Consider the following 18036-nt stretch of genomic DNA (forward strand, 5'->3'; position numbering starts at 1 on the left):
CTGACTGATCGGCGGTGCGCACTGGCCCGTTCAGCGCGCTCCAGAGGGGATAGGCCCCGCCCCTTAGTTTTTAATCATATTCATGGGGTGGCCTCTCCAGTGCACAGAGTGTGGAAGGTCCTTGTCTGAACTCTCACTGAAAAAAACCAGCGTGAATTACTCCAATTTTCACATGAATTCGACACTTAGAATTTTTGGGGGAGAATTCCGCCCCACCATCTGGAGGTTCTCCTTCAAGTCACTCACAATCCTGACTTGGAAGTATATCGCCATCCTTCAGTGTCACTGGGTCAAAATCTTGGAACTCTCTCCCTAACAACACCGTGGGTCTACCTACACCTCAGGGACTGGAGCGGTTCAAGATGCTCACCACCACCTTTATCAAAGGCAACTAGGGATGGGCAATAAACTCTGGCCTAACCAGCAACACCCCATAAATGAAGTTTTTAAAATTGAGCCACTGCTAGAGTGGCTCAGGAAAGCTTTCTTGCCACAACCAACACAATCGAACAACAGATAATCTGGCCATTCAGCTCACTCACTGCTTGTGAGAATTTGGAGACGTCACTCTTTCCCTGGTCTAGTGATGAAACAGAATCCTGAAAAACCATTTTTAGATCGCCCAGTGGCACAGTGATTAGCGCTGCTGCCTCACAGCACCACAGGGACCCATGTTCGATTCCCAGCTTGGGTCGCTGTCTGTCTGGAATTGGCACATTCTCCCCGTGTCTGCGTGGGTTTCCTCTGGGTGCTCCAGTTTCCTCCCATGGTCAAAGATGTGCAGGTTAGGTGGATTGGCCATGCTAACTTCTCCCTCAGTGTCCCCAAACAGATGCCGGAGTGTGGCGACTAGGGGATTTTCACAGTAACTTAATTACAGTGTGAATGTGAGCCTACTTGTGACTAATAAATACATTTTTAAGTAACACTTTCAAGACTTTCAAGACCATAAGACATAGGAGCAGAATTAGGCCACTCAGCCCATCGAGTCTGCTCCGCCATTCAATCATGGCTGATATTTTTCTCATCCCCATTCTCCTGCCTTTTCCCCATAACCCCTGATCCCCTTCTTAGACAAGAACCTATCCATCTCTGTCTTAAAGACATTCAATGACCTGGCCTCCACAGCCTTCTGCTGCAAAGAGTTCCACAGATTCACCATTCTCTGGCTGAAGAAATTCCTCCTCATCTCTGTTTTAAAGGATCGTCCCTTTAGTCTGAGGTTGTGCCCTCTGGTTCTAGTTTTTCCTACTAGTGGAAACATCCTCTCCACATCCACTCTATCCAAGCCTCGCAGTATCCTGTAAGTTTCAATAAGATCCCCCCCCTCATCCTTCTAAACTCCAAAGAGTACAGACCCAGAGTCCTCAGCTGTTCCTCATACAACAAGCTCTTCATTCCAGGGATCATTCTTGTGAACCTCCTCTGGACCCTTTCCAAGGCCAGCACATCCTTCCTTAGATATGGGACCCAAAACTGCTCACAGAACTCCAAATAGGGTCTGACTAGAGCCTTATACAGCCTCAGAAGTACATCCCTGCTCTTGTATTCTAGCCCTCTCGACATGAATGCTAACATTGCATTTACCTTCCTAACTGCCAACTGAACCTGCACATTAATGTTAAGAGAATCTTGAACAATGACTCCCAAGTCCTTTTGTGTTTCGGATTTCCTAAGCATTTTCCCATTTAGAAAATAGTCTATGCCTCCATTCCTCCTTCCAAAGTGCATAACCTCACACTTTTCCACATTGTATTCCATCTGCCACTTCTTTGCCTACTCTCCTAACCTGTCCAAGTCCTTCTGCAGCCGCCGCTTCTCTTCCCCCCCCCCCCCGCCCCCGCTTCCTCAATGCTACCTGTCCCTCTACATATCTTTGTATCATCTGCAAACTTAGCAACAGTACCTTCAGTTCCTTCCTCCAAATCGTTAATGTATATTGTGAAAAGTTGTGGTCCCAGCACTGACCCCTGAGGCACACCACTAGTCACCAGCTGCCATCCTGAGAAAGACCCCTTTATCCCCACTCTCTGCCTTCTGCCAATCAACCTCTATCCATGCCAGTATCTTGCCCTTAACACCATGGGCACTACTAATTTAACAGTCTCCTATGTGGCCTCCTGTCAAAGGCCTTCTGGAAATCCAAATAAATCACGCCCACTGGCTCTCCATAAATAAAGCTCTCAATAAAGTTGTATTGTTCACAAAACAGTTAACAAAGTAAAGCAGGATCGTAAAGGGACGTAATTTTGGAAAGAAAAATAATGTAAAGAATCATAAACAAGAGCCTGCAATCCTAATGAATATTAAGAGTGTGAACATGATGTTTCAATGCTGCTCCAAATCTACACTTCGCCCTAGCTTCTATCCGGGCTCAATCAGTTTATATCTCACTCGCCAAAATGTCGCTGGAATATCAACTCCTGGTCTCAGTCCCAGAAGGGCCTCATATTCCTAACCTCAGCTCCTGGGACAAGTTTGATCCTGGCTTTCACCCACCGCCAGCTCTAAGGATGCTTAGCTTCTGTCTGTCTGTATCCACAATGACACTTCCTAGACCTGAGGGTCAGAGTAGAATGCCTCTGCTCTGAACTAGGCCTCACATCTTCCTCTCAGGCTGGCCTTCACCCCAGATTAGGGTGGCACGGTGGGTGGCACCATGGTTAACACTGCTGCCTCACAGCGCCAGGGACCCAGGATCAATTCCGACCTCGGGTCACTGTCTGTGTGGAGTTTGCACATTCTCCCCGTGTCTGCGCGGGTTTCCTCCGGGTGCTCCAGTTTCCTCCCACAGTCCAAAGATGTGCTGGTTAGGTGGATTGGCCGTGCTAAATTGCCGCTTAGTGTCAGGGGGACCAGCTGGGGTAAATGCATGGGGTTATGGGGATAGGGCCTGGGTGGGATTGTGGTCGGTGCAGACTCGATGGGCCAAATGGCCTCCTTCTGCGCTGCAGGGACTCTATGATTCTATTCTATGATTTAAATACCTATGTTATTGGTCTTAAGTTAGGCCGAGGAATACTTATCCCTTTGGGAATGCTTGTGTTCTCATTCTCACCTCCGGGAACCTCTCCTGATGGTTTTCCACATTCAGGAAACTTTCACTTTTTCAACTTGTGTCTCAGCTTCCAATGCCTCCAACTCTCTCGTTCCCTGTTTAATTTCGCAATGGCTTTTTCCACTCCCCGCCCCCTCCCCAACACCCACCCCCCCACCCCGCCCCCCCCATTCCGAAACAGCAGGTTAAATACTCCATAAATGTTTGCTAAAAGGAAAAAAAGTATGAGTTGAATAACTTTTTAGTTGTTACTCTCTTCCTCCCGAAGAGAAAACAGCCCACTTCAGTGTGATTTCTCTCTGTAGCACAGATAACTTTATTTATTAGTGTCATAAGTAGGCTTATATTAACAGTACAATTAAGTTACTGTGAAAATCCCCTCGTCACCACACTCCGGTGCCTGTTCGGGTACACTGAGGGAGAATTTAGCATGGCCAATGCACCTTAACCAGCACGTCTTTCGGACTGTGGGAGGAAACCGGAGCACCCGGAGGAAACCCACGCAGGCAATGGGGAGAAGGTGCAAACTCCACACAGACAGTGATCCAAGCTGGGAATCGAACCCGGGTCCCTGGCGTCGTGAGGCAGCAGTGCTAACCACTGTGCCACCGTGCTGCCCGCCCCTGGCGTTGTGATAACAATCTGTGTGTGGGAATTGTATGCCTATAGGATTTTTGTCTTCATGGAGTTGAACATTACCATATCAATCTGTTATGCTAACACACAGGCCCTGTTTACTGATTTATACTGAGATGTCTTAGACGATAGATTTTGATGAACTGGCAATGCAGCAATATTTTTCAAATTTCTGTCATAAAACCATTTCTGATTTGTTGCGACTTCTTTTCCAATATTACTAAGTGCAACAATTTGATAATTTTGCAAACTCAGACTCAACTGATTTATTAGAGTCAGAATTTATTTAGCAGTATTTGCTAACTAGAAAATATAATTAAGTAGAATGAGTGAAGGGACCAATAAGATGGGTTAAAAGTGTTCAATTTCTAGTCCTGTATATTTTTATAAAGAACAAAGAACAGTACAGCACAGGAACAGGCCCTTCGGCCCTCCAAACCTGTGCCGATCATGATGCCCTAACTAAACTAAACTTCTGCCCTTACTCGGACCGTATCCCTCTATTCCCTCCCTATTCATGGACCCATCCAGATGCCTCTTAAATGTTGCTAATGAGCCTGCTTCCACCACCTCCTCTGGCAGCGCGTTCCAGACACCCACCACTCTGGGACGTGCTGCCAGAGGAGATGGTGTGAGGACGTTGCTTAATCAACAGGGAGACGTTCCTGCCCTTCCATTGGCTATCTGCTGAAAGGATTTGTCGGCTGGTATTCGATGGCTGTGATTCTCCGCCCCCATTTCCGGTGGGCGGGAATGCCGGTGGGGGCGGAGGATCCAATGGGAGTGTCCAAACGGCTGACGCACTGGTGGGATTTCCCATTCCCATTGCCCCTGTCCCCACCCCACCGATGTCGTAAGGGGGTTCCCACCCAGAAAGGATGGGAACCCCAATATTATATACCAGCATATCATTAGCAGGCTTCACCGCTGCTGTCGTCCCCGCACGCTAGGGTTTCCCACCCGTCAGCTGATTTGACGTCACGACAGTGGGGTTTACAACTGGCCTGGACAAGTGGGGCCCAGCAAAGAGAACTCATTGGGGGCGCAAGGATAGGTACAGCCCTGGGGGGATGGGGGGGGCATGAAGTGCCAGGGCACTGTCCCCTGGCACTACCGGGGTTGGGGGGCTTCAGGTAGGGCGGTCCATGAGAGGTACTCCCTGTGTCCCAGGGGAGGGAGGGGGTTCTCCTTATCAGGGGGTGGTTGGGGGTTCCCTCTGTCCTGGAGGAGGGAGGGGGTTCCCCGCATCCATGGGGTTTCCTGTGTCCTGGTGATAGGCCACACACTCGAGTTCAAAGATCCTGGCCAGCGTGCTTGGCTGCTTTACGAGCACGCTTCCTGTGGCCATCAAGTGCTGGAGTGGGACTCGAACATGCACCTCAGCTTCAGAGGCCGGGGCATTCCCCACTGCGCTGCAGGGTAGCTTATAGTCAAAGTCCCTCTGAAAAGAAATCACGTCAGTTGAACCCAGAGCATTTTGTGAGCTACATGATTCTACCCTTCCAGGAATCCAGGAAACTTAGTACACACCCTGAAACCCTTCCCCAGTAATCCTTTCCCATTCTTTTTCTTTCCTAGATTTTTTTTTCCCCCCTTGTAACTGAATGGAACGAGGACATGCCTTCCTTACACAAGTGTCACTGCCACTACCAATATTTAGTATTCGATTCTAAATAGTGTCATATGATAGTAATCTTCTAATCCCCATTGATTTGCAGCGAGTTAATCCCCTCCATTTCGAACCTTGCATACTCTAATTGCTGCTAAAGTGTGCAAAATAGTGGGGTTTTATAACCTCACTAATCTCAACTCCTCAACCAACTAGCTTTGCAGAAACACTTAGCACATTTTAGCAAATAAATATGCAGGCACCATTCCTTCACTTCCCTCACAGCAAGGCAATGGAGCGTAATGATAATGCCACGACACTAGTGCAGAAAGTGCAGAAAGAGACCATTCGGTCCATCATGTCTGCCCCAACTCACTGAAAGAGCATCCCAACCAAACTCTCCCCATCGCCCTATCCCCGTAACTCCGCACGTTTGGCTAATCCACCTAACTGGGCAACATCGGTACCGTGCAAACTGTAGCCAGTAGATTTGGTTACATGCCTGGCTAATTAAATGTAAACGTAAGCACTTCACTCCACAGTGTCAATACGCTACATTGCATAGTCGCATAAATGCATTCTGGGTGTTTCCTGGTTCAATCGACTCTCCTATAAAGTGTTTAAATACCAGGCATCAACAACGCTGTGGAATCTCTCTCCCTACTGAGTTCTATTTGGTCAAATGTAACCCTGTTCCATAATAGCAACCCCTTATACCATGGAAGAATCATAGAATCTATACAGTGCAGAAGGAGGCCATTTGGCCCATCAAGTCTGCACCGGCTTTCTAACAGAGCATCTTACTCAGACCCACCGCTCCACCCTATCCCCATAACCTTCTCATTTATCATGGCCAATCCCCCGAACCTGCTCATGTTTGGACACTAAGGGGCAATTTAGCATGGCCAATCCACCTAACCTGCACATCTTTGGACTGTGGGAGCAAACCGGAGCACCTGGAGGAAACCCATGCAGATACGGGGAGAACGTGCAAACTCCACACAGTCACCCAAGACTAGAATCAAACCTGGGTCCCTGGCGCTGTGAGGCAGCAGTGCGAACCAACGTGCTGCCATGCCGACCTAGTCCTATGCTTGGGACACCCTTGGGACACATGATGAAATCCCATCATGGCAGCCGGTGCAATTTAAATTCAATTAATAAAATCTGCAATTGATGGCGAGACTCCATAATGGTGACCTTGAAACTGTCAATTTTTTGTTGTTGAAAACCCATCTGGTTCACTCAAGTCCTTTTGGAAAGGGAATCCGCCATCCTTACCTGGTCTGGCTGACATGTGACTCCAGACCAGGCGGTTGATCCTTAAATGGGGCTCGGCTGAAGGGCAATTGGGGTGGGCAACAATGCTGGCCTAGCCAACGAGGCCCACATCCTGTGAAAGAACAGGAAAAAAACAGCTCCTTTCCAACCAAATTCCTGCTCCTGCTGTCCAGCCACCTCAATGTCCCCACTCAACCCGGCTGAGAATCACCCTTGCATGCTTTAAGTGCAGGCCAGAAGTCAGAATTGTCTGCACTTCACACCAGCACCGCTGAGGGTATCTCTCACTTGCTGCAGCTCCACACACCACACTCCTCGGTTAAAATGGGGACTTGTCAGCCTCTTCTTTTCACATAGCATCTGTCTTAGACCAATGGAGTGTTAACAGAAGAACCATGAGTGTGCAACATGGTTCAATGAGAAGGTCTGTGCCTCCCATCTTATTAGTTTATTTACAGTTAAAATTGATAGTTTCAAGGTCACCATTACGGAGACTAGCCATCAATTTCAGATTTTATTCATTGAATTTAACTTGCACCAGCTGTCGTGGTGGGACTTGAATGTGTATCCAGAGGGTGTTAGCATAGGACGAGATCAGCATGGTGGCACAGTGGTTAGCACCGCTGACTCACAGCGCCAGGGACCCGGGTTCAATTCCAGCCATGGGTGACTGTGTGGAGTTTGCACGTTCTCCCCATGTCTGTTGTGGCTCAGTTGGTGGTACTCTTTTCTGAGGCACAAGGTTCTGGGATCAAGCCTGACTGCAGGATCTGAGCATGGGCGTCACAGGCAATGTCAGCATTTATTGCCCATCCTTAATCACCCTTTAACTGAGTAGCTGACTAGGCCATTTAAGAGGCTGACACTTCATGCAGTATTAAAGGAGTGCGGCACTGTTAGAGGTTAAACTGTTTGCTTGGCTTGATGTAAAACAAAATTGTTGAGGAATATTTGGAAGAAGGGTAGGCACTACATGTGACATATAGGTTTTCGTGCACAACGCACGCGCATCCCCGGCTACAGCACACGCGCGCCCTCGAGCACAACACACGCGCGCCCTCGAGCACAGCGCACGCACGCCCTCGGGCACAGCGCACGCGCGCCCGCGGGTATAGCGCATGCGCGCCCTTGGGTACAGCGTACGTGCGCCCTTGAGCACAACGCACGCACGCACGCCCTCAGGCACAGCGCACGCGCACCCTCGGGCACAGCGCACGCGCACCCTCGGGCACAGTGCACGCGCGCCCTCAGGCACAGTGCACACGCGCCCTCGGGCACAGCGCATGCACGCCCTCGGGCACAGCGCAGGCGCGCACTCATGCCCTCAGGAACAACGCATGTGCGTGCTCATGTACAGCACACGCACGCCCTCAGGTACAGCACACATGCACCCTCGGGCACAGCGCACGCGCGCCCTCATGTACAGCGCACGCGCGCCCTCGTGTACAGCACATGCGTGCCCTCATGTACAGCGCACGCGCGCCCTCGTGTACAGCACATGCGTGCCCTCGTGTACAGCGCACGTGCGCCCTCGAGCACAGCACACACGCGCCCTCGTGTACAGCGCATGCGCGCCCTCGTGTACAGCACACGCGCACCCTCGGGCACAACGCATGCGCGCCCTTGGGCACAGCGCACCCGCATCCTCGAGCACAACGTACGCGCGCCCTCGAGCACAGCGAATGCGCGCCCTCGAGCACAGCGCGCGCGTCCTCGGGCACAACGCACACGCGCCCTCGTGTACAGCGCACGCGTGCCCTCATGTACAGCGCACGTGCGCCCTCGTGTACAGCGCACGTGCGCCCTCGTGTACAGCGCACGTGCGCCCTCGAGCACAACGCACACACGCCCTCGGGCACAACGCACGCGCGCCTTCGGGTACAGTGTACGCGCGCTCTCGTGTACAGCACATATGCGCCCTCGTGTACAGTGCACGTGCACTCTTGGGTACAGCGCACACATGCCCTCGTGTACAGCGCACATGCGCCCTCGTGTTCAGCACATGTGCGCCCTCGTGTACAGCGCACGCGCACCCTAGGGCACAGCGCACACGCGCCCTCGGGCACAGCACACGCGTGCCCTTGAGTACAGCGCACGTGCGCCCTCGGGCACAGCGCCCTCAATTTACAGACTCTCATCGAGCCATAGTTCACAGATTAGAAGATTCGATACCCAGTGAATATCCGACGTGTCCAATTTCCTACAAGTTGCTTCCAACTCGAGCACTTCCCCATTGTTATTCTGTAAAGTGAAAGACATAATCAAGTGAAACAATTTCTGTTGATTGGATTCACTAGTTTGGGCCTGATCTCCTGCCCAATGTCAATCCTTCAATCAACATTACAGATTATCCAGGCACTATTTGCTGTGTATAAATTGGCTGCCAGGTTTCCTACATTACGATAGTGACAATTCAAAAGCACGTCATTGACTTAAAAGGCCTTGACATGGCCGGTGGTTGTGAAAAGCACGATATAAAGGCCCGTCTATCATTTGTTTCTACTGACCTAACTGAGGTCTGGAACTGAGAAGGTGTGTGTGTCCTCGGAGACAAACTGCAATTGCGTCGATGTCGCACTGAGCGCAAAAATACGAAAACTGAATCCTCTGGGCATTCTGCAGAATCATTCTGATGAGCACTTGAAGCCAAGGACCAAGTGCTGGAAAATGGGATTAGAATGGATAGGTGCTTGACAGTCAGCACAAACCCAGTGGGCCAAAGGGCCTCTCTTTTTGTGCTGTGAAACTCTGTGACTTCTGACTATTATAAAGAAACACAGCTCTGGAAGAGCATTTGAGCTGGAAGGGAACATCAAAAGAAATCTGCCAAGAGCTTGACTTGCTCTTTGTGAAAGGAGCAGATTAACCCCGAGGCTTGACTCTGAACTGCATCTACTATCTTCGTTTCATCGTAATTAGTTTTACCAGTCATTAACTCTGAGCGTTGGAGCTGCAAACTCATTCTGAAAATTGCCCTTCCTCTGGTATTTAGCTTCAGCACCGATAACACAGTGGCGCTTGTCTGGAGGACCACCTGCACACACAGGTATATAGTTACCAGCAAATGAGGTCCAAACAATGCATTATTGACTCCAACTCAAATCTGTGGTAAAAAGCGGTGGAAGGTATGTTACCCTTTTTCTGGTGCCTGTTTTGTGATTCCCAGCAGTGGTAAAACTTTGGTTCATTTTTATTTTTCAGTAAATTGAGGTACATCATACCACTGAAAGTTTTTTCAAACTCTTGTTTAACATGTTTTCAATCCAGTTTAAAGTTTTTTTTTTAAGTTTATTTATTATTGTCACAAGTACATTAACACTGCAATGAAATTACTATGATGTGAAAATCCCCTAGTCGCCACACTCTGCCGCCTGTTCGGGTTACACTGAGGGAGAATTTAGCATGGCCAATGCACCCTAACCAGCACGTCTTTCGGACTGTGGGAGGAAACCGGAGCACCCCGGAGGAAACCCACGCAGACACGGGGAGAACGTGCAGACTCCACACAGACAGTGACTCAAGCCGGGAATTGAACCTGGGTCCCTGGCGCTGCGAGGCAGCAGGGCTAACCACTGTGCCACCGTGCCAGCCCCCACTTCTGCATATTGCAAGTTCCTGAATTTATAACACACTTTCACAGAGAGAGGAAGAAATAAAGCTGAAGATTCTTTTAAGCCTTTGACGCTCTTGTTGTGCAGGCGTGTCAAAAGAAAAAGCCTGCCCTGTTGGGTAGACATTGGTAGAGGCTCAGATTAATAGCATGGAGCCACATGTGTTTGTGAGGTTGTGCGTGGCCCTTGAATGGAACCCATACACCAGCTAAGTACTTAATGCCAATTTCTCCAAGCAACATTAACAGAGATTTCAGTCTTTACACACTGCAGTGTGGCATGTCACAAAATCCTGTGTAAATCCCACAGTAAATAAAAGAATATCACTCTCTCTCTCTGCACGCCACTGCATACTGTTGATATTTGATCGTTAACTTAATTTGCACACTTAACCCTACCTGCCGATAAAGACTACCGGATATCAGTCCAGTCGGTTTCATGGACAGGTTTTGGTGTAAATAACAACGTGGGATAGATTCTTACTCTTTACTGACTGTAATTGTTGTGTTTCCTGGCTTGCTGACGTGCAGAGATAACACATGAGTTTCTATATCTGAACAAGTTTCATCTGCAATGTTTCTAAAATGGCCACAGTAGCCATTAGCTTCCAGCTTTTTTTTTAAGTTTCTCTTTCTCAGTCACCCATACTGAGGCCTAACTAACAGCACACAGAAACAAAGAGTCAACAGACACACATAATCAAACAACGAACAATTGACTACTACTTGACTTAATTTTAAATACCAGCATTGATTGTGAACATGTGAACACCTTCTGAAGAGATGCTTGCTCAATTGGTACTCTTAGTGAATTTAATGGTCCTCCAACAGATTCCACCCCGCCCCCCACTCCACTGCTCCATATAAGCTCCTCCAGCACTACAGAAGATCTGTGCTCCCCTAATTTCTGGCCTCAAGAACTTCGTAAGAGTTTTAACAACACCAGGTTAAAGTCCAACAGGTTTATTTGGTAGCAAATACCATTAGCTTTCGGAGCGCTGCTCCTTCTCGAAGAACTTCCCCAGTTTTACTCAAGAACTTCCCCAGTTTTACTCACTCCAGCATTGGTGTCTACACCTTCAGTTGTCTGGGCCCTAAGCTTGAGAATGCCCTCCCTACACCTCTTTGCCTCACTTCCCTCCTTTAAGATGCTGCTCGAACCCGACCTCTTTGGCCAAGCTTTTTGGTCATCTGACCTAATGTCCGAAATTCTCCCGTCTCACACGCCGCTCAGCCAAATTCCCATTCACTGCAGCAGGACCGGAGAATCCGAGCTGTGGGCAAGATCGGGGATTTCCAGCCAATATCTCCTTCTGTGACTCGGTGTCATATTTTGTTTTGTAATGTTCCTGTGAAGCACCTTGGGATGTTTTGTGTCGTTTACCAGGTGCTATATAAATACAAGTTATTTTCTTTTAGTTTGATTTAAATCATTGCAATGACAATGTCAAAACAGCTTTATTTCACTGAAAACTTCTGGCATTTTCATAACTAAAGTTTATTTATTAGTATCACAAGTAGGCTTACATTAACACTGCAATGAAGTTACTGTGAAAATCCTTTAGTCGCCACACTCCAGCACCTGTTCGGGTACACTGAGGGAAAATTTAGCATGGCCAATGCACCTAATCAGCACTGTCTTTTGGACTGTGAGAGGAAACCGGAACACCCAGAGGAAACCTGCGCAGACGTGGGGAGAACGTGCAGATTCCCCACAGTGACCCAAGCCGGGAATCGAACCGGGGTCCATGGCGCTGTGAGGCAGCAGTGCTAACCACCCGTGCCACCCTAACCATACCCCACATGTTGGAAAACCTCCGTAACATTTGAGTGCTTGAGAAATGCGAAGGAACACTGTTGAGTGCGAGTATATTCTCACAGCACTGTCAACAGAGGAGCTTGAATGGTAATGTTGAAGAAAGAGGGGTGCAGAAAGCGGCATGAAGGGTTACAATTGGTCATGCCGCTTAACCGAGAGAAGGATACAAAAGCAGATTGTTGAAGTAGATCTGTGAAAAAGCATCACTTTTGAGGCAAGTTGAATATTTCCCCCCGATTTAAGAATTCTGAGCTCATTACTCGTTGAGAGAGGGACTGCTTTGATGGGAAATATTCTCAAGTTTTGTTCATTAACCACCAACTCACATGATGTGATTCACGAGGGGCTGAAGATGCGTTGTCCAGATTAAAAAAGAAATGTTGCTTCACTTTACTACCTTGTTACCACTGACAGGATTCATGCGGGGGGAGCAGGCGGTGGCACAGCGGTTAGCACTGCTGCCTCACAGCGCCAGAGACCCGGGTTCAATTCCTGGCTTGGGTCACTGTCTATGTGGAGTTTGCACGTTCTCCCCGTGTCTGTGTGGGTTTCCTCCGGGTGCTCCGGTTTCCTCCCACAGTCTGAAAGATGTGCTGGTTGGATGCATTGACCCGAACAGGCACTGGAGTGTAGCAACTAGGGGAATTTCACAGTAGTGTTAATGTAAGCCTTACTTGTGACTAATAAATAAACCTTAACTTTGCTTTAACTGTCCCTGCTTTTCACTTTAATGCCGTATGCTACATTAGCTTATGCGTGAGGTTATTTTTCAGATTTTTGCTCTTGCGTTGTGCCTGAATAAACACGTCTGAATTTCTACACAAAGGAACCTAGAATCACAACGTGGAGTTTAAAGTTTATTTATTAGTGTCACAAGTAGGCTTACATTAACACTGCAATGAAGTTACTGTGAAAATCCCCGAGTCGCCACACTCCAGCGCCTGTTCGGGTACACTGAGGGAGAATTTAGCACGGCCGTTGCACCCTAACCAGCATGTCTTTCGGACTGTGAGAGGAAACCAGAGCACCCGGAGGAAACCCATGCAGACACAAGGAGAATGTGCAGATTCCGCACAGACAGTGACCCAAGCCGGGAATCGAACCCCGGGTCCCTGGCGCTGTGAGGCAACAGTGCCAACCACGGTACCACCGCGATACATCACAAATTATGGTGCTATTCTCTCCATAACTAACATTTAACAATAAGTCTCAGTGAACCCGGTGCAATGCTGAATAACTATTTTATAGCTTCAATAAGTCTTCAAAAACTGCTGTCCTTTAGTGTCTCAGTCAGAATGCTGTAACTTGTTGGATCATAATTGCTCCTTTGATCTTCTGATTTCATACTTCTGACATCTGAAGATGAAAGGCATAGCCACTGGAAGTGTTAAACTCAGACAGAGCTTCAAAGCCCTTTCTTTTCTGTTCTATAATACACGTGTAGGGTTGACTATAACAAGATAGTTTTGATCTTTCCTATTTGAAACATGTGCCATCTTTCCCTCTCGCTTCTGTAACGCTGCTGACGGGGTCTTTTTCCATATTAAACGACTCTTTGCCAACTTTAATAGACGTCGACGCCCAAGCAGGGAGTGTGCAACCCCACAACATACCAGCTAACCACATGTAGAATTAAAAGCACAAAAGCGCTGGAGACACTCAGCAGGTCAGGCAGCATTTGTGACGAGAGAGAGAGAGACATGTCAACGTTTCAGGTTGATGGTCTTTCACCAGATGAAAGGCGCCAGACCTGAAATTCTGGCCAGGAATTCCTTGTTGGGGTTTTCCGGTGGCAGAGGTGGGTTGCCATCGGCCGGCCGGTTCCCAGGGTGGGGGAGGGGGGGGGTACAGCCGGGGAGCCACACAAATGACCATTGACTTTGGTGGGAACGGACGATCCAGTCAAAGGCGAGCCTCAGAAAACCCGCCGCTGGGTGGGAGTAAAACACCGTCCAATATCTATTTCTCTCTTCCAGTGAATGCTGTACGAAGTTTAACAACACCAGGTTAAAGTTGGCTACCAAATAAACCTGTTGGACTTTAACCTGGTGTTGTTAAACTACTGTGTTTACCCCAGTCCAACGCCGGCATCTCCACATCAGTGAATGCTGCCAGACCTGTTGAGTATTTCCAGCATTTTCTGTTTTAATTTCTGATTTCCAGCATCTGCACTATTCAGCTTTTATATTCGAGCAGGTATCATTGCAATCCTGACAGGAGGCCATTCACCCCATCGACCCTGCACCGATGACAATCCCACCCAGAGCCTATCCCCGGAGCCCCACATATTCACCCTGCTAATCCCCCTGACATAAGGGGCAATTTATCGTGGCCAATCCACCTAACCTGCCCATCTTTTGACTCTGGGAGGAAACCGGAGCACCCGGAGGAAACCCACGCAGGTATGGGGAGAACATGCAAACTCCACACAGACAGTCACCCAAGGCCAGAGTTAAACCCGGGTCCCTGGCGCTGTGAGGCAGCTGTGCTAACCACTGTGCTACCGTGCCATTTGGTTATTTAAATTGTGCCTTGATAACCTTCTGTATAGTATTCTGTTTATTGTAAGCCTCTTTTGTAGCGTCATCAGGCATTTATGGCGACACGTAAAATCACATTGAATAACCACTGGATGCCTGATGGGAAACAAAACAATATTCAATCGCTACAAGGAACTCAAGTCAATGAATTCATGTCCAGATGAAAGGCGTAGGTAGAGGTTCTCTCCTTGCTGTGAATTCTGCCCCCAGGGGAGAGCAGACTGGTTTCATGGTAAATGGAACAGGTTTCTGTGTCTAATGAATGCTGGGGCCCTTTGACAGGTTTCTCATTGAAACCAGCCCCATTCCAAACTGCTGTTAGAGGCTGGATTAGAGCCGGAATCTATCTAAAAGTAGCTTAAATTCTGGGAGGTTTTCTTTTTTTGAAACAGTCTTGGCTTTCAGGAAACCCAACACTTGGAGAATTTGCTCACTCGGACTAATTAGAGTTAAGGCTCTTTACGCATTTCCTTATTTTGTGACTCGGTTAACCCATCCATATCTCAGAAGTTGAAGCGAGAACACAAATCGAATTACTTTTGAAGCAATTTGTGTTGGCAAAAAGGGCAACCGTTTATTGTGCACCTATCCCACCAACAGTAAGAAAATTACTAGCTCTGACAAAGGGTCATCCAGACTCGAAACGTTGGCTCTATTCTCTCTGTAAGAGTTTTAACAACACCAGGTTAAAGTCCAACAGGTTTATTTGGTAGCAAATGCCATTAGCATTCGGAGCGCTGCTCCTTCATCAGATGGAGTGGAAATCCACTCCATCTGACGAAGGAGCAGTGCTCTGAAAGCTAATGGCATTTGCTACCAAATAAACCTGTTGGACTTTAACCTGGTGTTGTTAAAACTCTTACTGTGTTTACCCCAGTCCAACGCCGGCATCTCCACATCATGTCTATTCTCTCTCCACAGACCGGCTGAGATTTTCCAGCATTTCTATTATTGTGTGCGTAATAAGATGACTGATCAGTTAATCTGCTCTCTCATTGCATTGCTTGACTCGGGTTGCCAACTCTGTTTGGAGATTTGATCTGATTTATTATTGTCACGTGCTGTGATACAGTGAAAGGTGTTGTCTCTTGCGCGCTATACAGACAAAGGATACCATTCATTGAAAACATAGAGAAGAAGGAAAAGGAGAGGGTTCAGAATGTAGTGTTGCAGTCATAGCTAGGGTATAGAGAAAGATCAACTTAATATAAGGTAGGCCAAAAGTCTGATCGCAGCAGGGCAGAAGTTGTTAAGTTGGTTGGTTCGTGATCTCAGACTGTTGTATCATTTTCCCAACGGAAGAAGGTGGAAGAGAGTATGTCTGGGGTACATGGGGTTCTAAATTATGCTGGCTGCTTTTCCGAGACAGCGGGAAGTGTAGGCAGAGTCAATGGATGCGAGGCTGGTTTGCATGATGGACTGGGCTACATTCACAACCCTTTGTAGCTTCTTGTGGTCTTGGTCAGAGTAGAAACCATACCAAGCTCTGATACATCTGGAAAGGTGCATCTGTAAAAATTGGTGAGTGTCATAGCGAACATGGCAAATTTCCTTAGCCTTCTGAGAAAGTAGAGGCTTTCTAACTAGCGTCGGCGTGGAGGGGCCAGGACAGGTTGTTGGTGATCTGGGCACCTAGAAACTTAAAGCTCTCGACCATTTCCACTTTGTCCCCGTTGATGTAGACAGGCGATGTTCTCCACTACGCTTCCTGAAGTTGATGACTATCTCCTTTTATTCACATTGAGGGAGAGACTATTGTCACCGCACCAGTTTGCCAGATTCTTTATCTTTTTCCTGTACTCCGTCTCATCATTGTTTGAGATCTGATCCACTACGGTGGTGTCATCAGCAAACTTGAAAATGGAGTTGCCGTGGAATTTGGCCACACAGCCATAGGTGTATAAGGAGTATAGTGAGGGGGCTGAAGACACAGCCTTGTGGGGCACCGGTGTTGAGGATGATCGTGGAGGAAGTGCCATTGCTTATCCTTACTGATTGCGGTCTGTGGGTTAGAAAGTCTATGATCCAGTCACAAAGGGAGCTGCTGAGCACCAGGCCACGGAATTTGGAGATGGGTTTTGTCGGGATAATGGTGTTGAAGACTGAGCTGGAGACTTGATCACATGATGTATGATCACATGATGTGTGCCCAGAGTTTCTAAAAGATTGCATTTATCTTATAACTATTGGGTTTCCTGGAACTTTGACTGAAATGTTAATTTGGATTCTCTCTCTGCAGATTCTGCCTTACGTACTGAATATCTCCAGCATTTTCTGTTTTTACTCCTCAGGGTGAGGTTCGTCCCCTACCAGTATATTCAAAGGCGGGGAGCCCATAAAATTCCCCGGATTGCCTTCCCAATGCCCTCTCTCCCTGACTGCAGTGTTATGGAAAGACAAGCCAGGCCTTGGCCAGCCCACCCATCCTTGACCCAGTTGAGGCTCTTAAGTGGCCAATTAATGATCTCTTCCACCCCGCCTCAATTTTCAAGCTGACGGGAGGGGTTCAGCAGCTGCAGGGAAGTCTGAAGGGTCACCCTGCTCAGGTCTTGGGTGGGAGGAGGGGCCAAACCTCCATCAGCAGCCTCCTTCCAACATCACTGTCCTCGTTTCCCCTCCCCGCCTCGCCCCCTCCCCCCCAAATTTTCTGCTCCCCACGGGTACTCCCTCTTCCCCGGCCTCCCTATCGACACCCCACCAACTCCACCTCCCCAATCCCTCCCCCACTTACCTACTCTTGGACACTAGAGGTGGGATTCCCCACAGTCTCGTCTGTGGCCTGGCCCGTTACGAGTGAGAGTGGAGAATTTGGCATTCCAAGCAAAACTCCATTCACTTTCAGTGACACCGGAAAATCCCAGCCGCGCACGAGGAGACGAGATTTCGGCCCAGGACTTTGACAGCGGAGACTGCTTGGAGTTCCAGCAGTGGCCACTACGATATTTCAAACACCAGAATTCAAACCACGATCAAACCCCCATGCTCATCCTTATCCTGCCCCGTGATTATAGCATCGGCAATTCCTTTCAACACATCTACTGTTCAATCACTGCATTCACCTCCCTACTGCCTGACTGTTTGCACTTCCACATATTACCAACATTCCCAAGTAAACCATTTATTTGGCCTTTATGAGGCACGGTAGCACAGTGGTTAGCATTGCTACCTCACAGCACCAGGGACTCTGGTTCAATTCTGGCTTTGGACTGTGTGGAGATTACACGTTCTCCCCGTGCCTACGTGGGTTTCCTCCGGGTGCTCTGGTTTCCTCCCGCAGTTCAAAGATGTGCGGGTTAGGTGGACTAGCCATGCTAAATTGCCCCTTTGTGTCCATAATATATATGTTAGGGGAATTAGCGGGGTAAATATGTGGGGTTATGAGGATAGGACCTGGGTAGGATGCTGTACCGGAGTGTTGGTGAGGACTCAATCGGCTGAATGGCCTCCTTCTGCACCGTAGGGATTCTATGCCACACCTACTTG

Source organism: Mustelus asterias, chromosome 11 (assembly GCF_964213995.1).
Source record: "Mustelus asterias chromosome 11, sMusAst1.hap1.1, whole genome shotgun sequence".
Taxonomy (NCBI): Eukaryota; Metazoa; Chordata; class Chondrichthyes; order Carcharhiniformes; family Triakidae; genus Mustelus; species Mustelus asterias.